The following is an 8,845-nucleotide window of genomic DNA, read 5'->3' on the forward strand; positions in this document are numbered from 1 at the left end:
AAACACCCTAGTTCTTTCTTCGAAAGCTTCCCTGGACTGTAATCAACCTCACCTCTTCTCTTGAAACACAGACTCTAAAGACTTTGCCTGATGCCGGGACCGAGCCAACCCCACCCTCGGCTTTATGCCCCACATCTCCCAACACGGGGCTGCGGTCGGCAAATCCCTGCCTGGCCCAACGGCTGGTGTGGTTCCGAAGCCCCACAACCATGGCCTAATCATGTCTCTCTGTCCTCCTCTCTCCTGTCCTCCAGGAAGGAAGAAACACAAGGCAAACCTAGTATGAGAAATGACATTCGTTCGCAGTGTTTCTGGGGCTGCTCAAGTTTGCATGGCCAAGGGGTTCAGGGCTGCCCACGCCGGCCCCTGATTCTAAAGCCTTAACTTTCCGCTCTCTGTGTTTCCCTTGGGCTTCGAGCAGACAACTGGTTTTTCTGTCCCATCCTGCACTGGTGCATTTTAAGGAGAATATTTAAAGAGAATCCAAATCGACTCCCTCCATCAGTCATGACGTGAAGTGAACCAGAGTTCGAGGCCCTTGACTTCCTGAGAGTAACTGAACAAAAGGGATGGTTTCTCGGCAGACCAGACCCTCTCTCCCTTTCAGCCTCCTCCCTGGCTTACCTCTCCGGCCACACCCTGCGGGACTGGATCACACCCGATACCCTTCTGTGTGGTGGTAGGAGGTACGCTGTAAGCTTTACCCTCCTTACTGCTCAGAGTTTGAATCTTGAGTTCCCCAACTTGCCACGGGCACGTTAACTTAACCTCTGTGAGTCTCAGTCTCCCTACCTGTAGAACACGGATCGTGTTACCTTCCTCAGAGGTTTATGGGTAAGATCCAATGCCTGGAACAGCACACATTCCCCACAGAGTGGCTATTGGCTCCTGATCTGGGCAGAGCTGGATTTGGGGATCCTGTGCCCATCCGGCTGGCTTCACGATGAGGGTCAGGTGGGGAGGTCGGCATGCCTGCCCCAGAGGCTGGCTCCGCCAGCACTGGGGCACATTCCTTTCTGCCTGGCTGGACGTGGGACTTCATCCTTCACACCCTTTGCTCTCCTCAGATAAGGAAAAACGGGCCAGTGGTTCTCAACTGGGGCAACCATATTAAGTCCCGCACCCCTCACCCTCTGGAGGCGTTTTTGGCTGTCTCAGCTGGGAGGGGGTGGGGTTACCCCCTGCACCTGGTGGCGGGTGAGACCAGGGATGACGCTAAATATCACACAACGAACAACAGGACAGCCCCCACAACAAAGAATTAGCCAACCCAAAATGTTGATCCCGCCGAGGTGGAAAACCCTGGAAACAGACCCCGTGTCCAGAATGTATGCGCTCACAGATAAAATGCCACTCTTTATGAAGTGTGGGGGGCGGGGGGGAAGCTGTTGGAGGCAACTATGTACAAAGTATGCTCATGGACAAATTCTCTGAAAAGAAAAACAAGAATTACCACCGGGAGGGGATGATATCAGATGATCTCAGATGGTTCTCTTGCGTTTTAAATCTTCCTATCGTGTGGTTTGGGCCATAAGTAAAGGAAAGAAACGAATCGTCCCAGACGGTGGCACAGGATTCGGCTACTAATTTAAACAAGATAACCAGCACTTGGAAATTCACTGACCCTCAAACTCCCTCCATTCACCCAGTGGGCCAATTTGTCCCCACCCAACTCACTTTGCAAATGCACGAGATAGAATCACACCAAGAGAAATCAACATTTAGAGGCGCAAGAAAATCCATCCATGCGAAAATAATTTCAGTAGGGTTTTTAATATTCATTTAATCTTTACTTCATTGTTCACTAAACCAGAAAACGACAGCAATCGCCGTGACTGGTCAGGTCACTTGGGCCAAAAAAATTTCTGGTTTGCCTGGCTTTTCCTTTTCAAATTTTTCTTTTTTCCTTTTTTCTTCCCAGAAACTGTTCTCAACTGCCAAGTCATTAAAAACTGCCGAACCAATCTGTGCATAAAACACAACCGAAGCAGAACAGGTCAGAGGGAAAAAAAGGATGCACTGAAAACACCTTCTACATTATACGACGGATGGTTTCCATAATAACAAAAGAAAAAAGAAAATAGGACATTTATAATGAAATGAAGTGGCTGAACATCAGAAGACATTCTTAAACTGAGGTGGAAAAAGACTCCAACACATAAGACAAAAGGCCAATCAGGGCAAGACGTATAAAAGTCCTATTCACTGAAGGCCAAAGAACGGCTTAGCTCCCAACATACTATTAAAGAACCACTCACACCCCACATTTCTCCTTAGCTGAGCGTGGGAGACACAATAACTGCTCTTAGTCACTGTCAGCACAGGGGGGGTAATTTGCATGTGATTTCCATACAATCTTTTTGCAGGCAGATTATGGCATTCACAAGTCTGAACTTTTCATTTTATTTTTTTTCAAAGAGAAGGATCCATTGACCAGCAGTATGGACAGCTGTTGTTATTTCTGCCCCTAACCGCTGGATGTTTGCAAGCTCCCAAATGGTCCTTTTGATTTATGTTTTAACACTCTGATCAATGCAAGGAAACGTGAAAACCTAACCTTTAATCTTGAGATGGTTGAAATGGAACGAGCTTAGCTCTCCACGAGAAAATGCCAAAGTTACGAAATTATAAACTACATTATTTATGGAAGAGGAGTATGTCTTGACAAAAATTAGCTTTAAGGCAGAATTCTGTAATGGGTACAGATTATTTGATCTGCCCATTCTATCCTGTCTAGTCTTGCTGTCTTGCTGTCATAATCTGTTTATTTATTCATTGATTCATTTATGCCACACTCCACAAATGCTTCCAGGAAGTGTGCGTGTGTGTGCGCGCGCGCGCGCACACACACACACACACACACACACACACACACACACACACAGAATACTTGAGGTGATAAAGCTGAGGAAAAAGAATGAAGCCAGGGAGAGATTAGAATATAGAATATACACCATGAAGTGTTGTGAGTTCCTATGGTGGGTAACAAATTTGGTGCCAGGCTTCTTAGTAGCCAAAGCAAAAAGCACATTCCCATTATTACAAGGTTCACAGAAAAAGGAATGGTTCAGTTGTTCAGTGTTTCTCAACTATGAAACCTGAGAGAAAATTCTCTATTGTGCCTTGTGATGGCAGTTTCTTGAGGGATTTGTTAAGTAATCTAACAGTCGTGTTTTCTGTTTCATTACTTTCTGCACTTACCTGTATTGTTTTCAAAATAGGTAATAGAACACAATTTTGAAAAATCACTGCCTGGGGCGCCTGGGTGGCTCAGTCGGTTGAGCGTCCAACTGTGGCCCAGGTCATGATCTCATGGTTCATGGGTTCAAACCCCACATCGGGCTCTGTGCTCGGCTCTGTGCTGACAGCTCGGAGCCTGGAGCCTGCTTTGGATTCTGTGTCTCCCTCTCTCTGCCTTTCCCCTCTTGCACTATGTCTGTCTCTCTCTCTCAATAATAAACATTTAAAAAAAATTTTTTAAGTTATTTCTGTGGGGCGCCTGGGTGGCTCAGTCAGTTAAACGTCTGACTTTGGTTCAGGTCATGATCTCACAGTTTGTGACTTAGAGCCCTGAGTTGGGCTCCCTGCTGTCAGCACAGAGCCCGCTTCAGATCCTCTGTCTCCCTTTCTCACTGCTCGTCTCCCTTCTTGCTCTCTTTCTCTCTGTCTCAAAAATAAACATTTTTTAAAGAGTTATTTTGGGGGCACCTAGGTAGCTCAGTTGGTTAAGCATCTGACTTTGGCTCAAATCATGATCTCACAGTTCCTGGCTTCCATCCCCGTTGGGCTCTGTGCTGACAGCTCAGAGCCTGGAGCCAGTTTCAGATTCTGTGTCTCCCTCTCTCTCTCTGCCCCTCCCCTGCTTGTGCTCTCTCTCTCTCAAACATAAATAAACATTAAAAAAAATTTTTTTTAAAAGAATGGATAAATTTTGATATAGCCATACATGGGAATACAGTATAACAGTTGAAATAAATAGATGAATTAGATCGACATTACTAACATGGATAAATATCAAAAACATTGAATTTAAAAAGCAAGTTAGAAGGTGATATGTATAGTGTGATTTAATTAATACAGGAGTTTAAATCTCCTTGAATAATACTATATGGTGTCTACAGAAACCTATAATTAACGAAAACACATAAACATGGATAACAATGATGCAGAGCAACTTCAGGATAGTGATTCCTTCCGGGACGGTCATGACACTTTGAACTCTACACGGGCATGCAGGGTAGCTGGGAGCTTCCACTCTATCTGTAAGACTTTTCATTTTTTTGGTAGATAGAAATAATTTTATTTTGTATTGAGGCACAGCAGGCATACAATCCATATTACTTCCTCGAGTGTGCGATATATTAGTTATTCACATTATAAAATTAAGGACAGAAAGCCTTGTATGCAGGGGATATTAAAAATGTGTGTCTAATTTTGAATCTGTCTCTGACAGCACCCACGACCAGCTTTATAAATCTGAATGCATACGACACGAGACACATTTGGACAAAGTATTCATATGGGTCCACTCCAGATGCTAATTCACTCTACAGATAACTCACTCTTCACCTTGGTCATTGGCACTCCAGGGTCTGAGGCACATGTGGATTTGAAAGACACTTCCGGAAGTACATTTATTACACTGGCCTTGTAAAGATTTCTGTTTCTTCTATTCTCCTTTAGAGCGAGGAGACCTTTTCTCTTTACAAGCAAGAAGACCTTCAAGCTTGTCTTTTGTTGAAAGAGTCTGAGCATAACAAGCTTCTTCTATGGCGAATCCTGTTACTAAATCAATCTCCATCCCTTGATTAATTGCTAATTTTGCCATTTTTATTGCAACAGGTCCCTGAGGTAAAAACTTTCCTGCCAGGTCCAAGGCCTTGCGTGGGCTGGGCAGCATTCCTGTCCTGGTTCTGTTCTAGAACGTGGCTGATCAAGCCCACTGCTTTGGCTTCTTGGCCATCGAGCACACGAGAAGATGAAGTCTTTGATGAGGACCATCCCGATAGCGCCTGGCAGTGGCTGTGACCCCCCTGCCTCTATTTCATTCATCACTGCTCTCATTTTGGAGACAAAAGGACCAACTTCACTGGGATTCACTTGGACTCTCTTCTTAAGGTCAGCAGCAGCACAGAATATTCCTGGGACTTCATTCCTATTACCATCCGCGCTTTTGAATCAGATTTGAAAGCATCCACAGCTTTTGAGAGCATTTTTATCAGCTTTTACTGAATGGGTTTTTGGCATAAGCTCTGTTTATCCCAAGCACCGTTTATCCCAAGCACCGCAGTTCCTCGGTTCTCCTCTTCCAGGTACCGAACAGGCTGCTGGTCCTCTGTCCTCACCTCAGAGCGGTACCCCTCCATGGGGCCGACCCCCTGGCTGATGGCAGGCACCCAGTCCCACCCTAGATGCCTGGCCCACCCACGGGCCGTCAAGGAACCAGGCAGTGCCCCGCCCCCCCAACCTGTGGGGCCAATGCAGGTGCCCAAGGTCCCAGGTGCCCCCGAGGCCTTGTCTAAGACTTTCTTTACACAAAGATATGAAACAGATACGGTAAACCAACGAACAGTCTAATTTTTCTTGTGGGCACTTGGGTGTATCATCCTTTTCTCTGAACTTCTCTGTGTATTGAAATCTTTAATATTTAAACATAAAAATTTTAAATCATGAAAGGAAAGTTTGGGGACAGAGCTTGAAGGATCTAGAATGCCATGCCTAGGGTTCTGAACTTTATTCTTTAGGCATTGAGAATGTTTGTGCAAACTTAATTAAAAAAAAGAAAAAGCGAGCAGAGGACAGACTGGTCAGAGCTGTGCTCTAGAAAGATTACTCTACCAGGCACATAGAACTTCACTCTCTTGTTCTTCCCATGATACGTACTTAAGTCCATCCGTATCCTCTGATGTCTTCCCTGCCTAGTCTCAAAGTTGTCCCGCCACCAGGCTCAGTGTTTCTTGTCTCAGCTGCAGATGTGTGGTGTGGAAGATTTTGGCTATTGTAAGGAGTGAATGGGAAAAATTGAGACCGAGGGCGGGGATGAGTTCGGGAATCAAGAAACATCGCTCCTATTAAGAACACCCTAAGGGGAGCGACGTAAAATTAAAACTCAAAGCAGATTCTGTGCAAATCCCATGCCAATTCCCTGGTGGCCCAGCTTTTTCAAGTCCTGGCTTAGCTACATGTGATTAAGGGGAGCACATCAAATCCAAAGAGGCACACATGTCACAGACCCTCACTCGTTCCTCATTGGGGATCATTCCAAAGTATGTCATTACATTCTTCCCAGGAGTAAATTTGCCTGCGCAGGAGGCTGTGGGCCACGTCAGCTGCTCGACTGGGGACTGCCTATGTCAGAAACGAGTGCCTTCAAGGGTAAGTCAGGGGAATTTCCCACTCTGCACCCTGGCTATAACTCTGCTGTGGGTGTATCCCTTCCTTCCTTCTCCTTCCTTCCTTCCTTCTCTTTCCTTCCTTCCCTCCTTCCCTTTTTTCTTTCTTTCCTCCTTTCCTTCCTTCCTTCCTTCCTTTCAGTTTATTTATTTTTGAGAGAGAGAGAGGAGCAGGGGAGGGACAGAGAGAGAGAGGTAGGGACACAGAATCCAAAGCAGGCTCCAGGCTCTGAGCTGTCAGCACAGAGCCCGACGTGGGTATGGAACCCGTGACCAACGAGATCATGACCTCAGCCCAAATCAAGAGTGGGAGGCTTAACCCACTGAGCCACCCAGGTGCCCCTGCGCGTGTATTTCTATCAACATTTCCTTATCCTCCAGCGCGGGCCAGGAAGTGCTGCTTAACAACAACAACAACAACAGCAACAACAACAAAAGTTTCATAACGGTGCTGACGGGACTCAACCAGGTATTTGTGCTAACCTTGGGGCCCTCCTCACAATCCTTTTATTCGTATTTTGCTGTCTCCTCTTCTCGGTGCCAGCGGGCTGTTTCAGACGGCCAGTCATCCGAAGTTCCTCCCTGGCTCGGGCGGCAGAAGGCTCCCCTTTCCACCTGACGAAGAACATAACGAGCCCTCCTCGTCCGAAACCAATGCCTGGGGTTGGCACTCCACGTCCTTCCCTCCGCCTTCAAGGAAATCGGGTTAGAACCCGTCCCCGCACGGTCTGCAGGGCGGGCTCTTCAGCGCGCGGAAATCCCCCTGCTGCAGTGATTGGGTCAGAGGCGATCACATGTCCTGGGGCCAGCCAATCAGAGTACTCCAAATCTGGGCCTTGGTGATTGGTCGGAGGATGAGTTTAAGACCCAAATTGGTCTGGTCCAGCTCCTTGTCAGCGCTCGGGCACGCCCTCTTCCGGGAGGGAAACGACTCCTTTTTCCCTTGTCAGGGACTGGGCAGTGGTGTCCGAGAATTGGAGCCAACATTAGCAGAGGGAGGGAAAGAAACCAAGTTCCGATGGCATTGTTTGAACTCCCAGGTGCCGCTCAGGCCTTGGACTTTTCACTACATGAACCAGGAGTTCCTTTTTCGTCCCAGGCAGTTTGAGCAAGGTTTTCTGTCACCTGCTGTTGGCCAAGCGTGACAGCTCCAGTGTCCTTTCACACGCCCCAAAGCGGCCTCTGCAGTTCACCACACAGACCCTGTCACCGTCCTTCTCGCCATCAGCAGGTGGCCTGCTCCTCCTCCGCAGAGAAAGGGAAACCATCCTGCACAAAGTCCACACTTCTCTCTGAGTTCTCGTGCATCTTGACCACCATCTTTGTTGAACTGTCCTCGGAGGAGTACCTCCTCCTGTGCAGAGTGAGCTGGACCCCTCTGCTCTGGATCCTGTCCCTCTCTGCTCTGGATCCTGTCCCTGCTGCCCTCCTCTGGGACTTAGCCTTATCAAGTACTCCTTCTTCCTTTTATCTTCAATCTCTCCTGCCCCAGTGGCTCTTTCTCTTGTGTCTATGGACTAAAAAAGAAAGAAAAGAAGGAAATTGAAAGAACTTTCCTTCTTCCTGAAAATCGGCCTATCGTCCTTTTTCCTTCCTTTACTTCACAACGTGTTCGCTTCAAAAAATACTCGCTACTCCCTGTACTTTCTTATCGTTCATTCACTTCTCACTTCACTGCTGCAGTTAGAATTCTGCCCCTCTACTTCCCTGAACCTGCCAAGTGCAGTGGCCTAATTTCAACACTTCACTCCTCTGTAACAGTTGATTCTGCTGCCGTGTCCTCTTCTAAATGGCCCGTTGAGCACTTCCCTCATAGATGTTACCGCTTTTTTTCAGGGCTTCTTCCTCCATTTCCTATCGCTTAAGCCAACAAATGTGTTGCCTTTTCTGGATTACAAAACCTGTTGGAAAATTGACGGGGCCTATTGTTTGTTTCCCTAGAAGCATGTACTTTGCAGGGTATTGATCAAGGTTGTTAGTAACAAACTGAAAAATATAGTCCAGCTGGTGGAATCAAAGGGGGCTTGCCTAAGAGCACAGACAGTTCACATAAAGGTCGGGAGTGCGAAACTTCCAGGAACCCCGCACACGCAACGGAACTGCTCTGCCTCTGCCCAGTGAGAAGGCTCCTAAATCAAAGCCACCGCCAAGCTGCTGGCACCAAGCAGCTCTAGCGGGAACTGTGCCGGCAAAGCGGCGCCCCGCACCCTGTGCCTCTCTCCGCATGCAACTCTGTGCGGATCAAGTCCCTCATGAGGGCAAGTGTCTTCAGACGACCCGGTTTCCAATCAGGGTCTCTCCCAAGCTCATCCTTCTGGCAGAGCCTCAGTCTCATGCGGAATCCTGGCTTCAAAGGGAGTGAGAGATGTGGCTTCCACCTTTCCTGCTGGGGGCACTGTAGAAAGAGGCTAAGCAGACAGCGTTGGGCTAATCAATCAGCTGTTATCACCATG

The 8,845-nt window shown here is 47.4% G+C and overlaps 1 pseudogene; it reads right to left on the minus strand.

Annotated features, from left to right (window-relative positions):
* Positions 1-4,659: 4,659 nt before the first annotated feature.
* LOC125934179 (methylglutaconyl-CoA hydratase, mitochondrial-like) lies at positions 4,660-5,424 on the minus strand (annotated as a pseudogene).
* Between the last annotated feature and the right edge of the window lie 3,421 nt (positions 5,425-8,845).

This window comes from Panthera uncia (genome assembly GCF_023721935.1).
Source record: "Panthera uncia isolate 11264 chromosome A1 unlocalized genomic scaffold, Puncia_PCG_1.0 HiC_scaffold_16, whole genome shotgun sequence".
Lineage (NCBI taxonomy): Eukaryota > Metazoa > Chordata > Mammalia > Carnivora > Felidae > Panthera > Panthera uncia.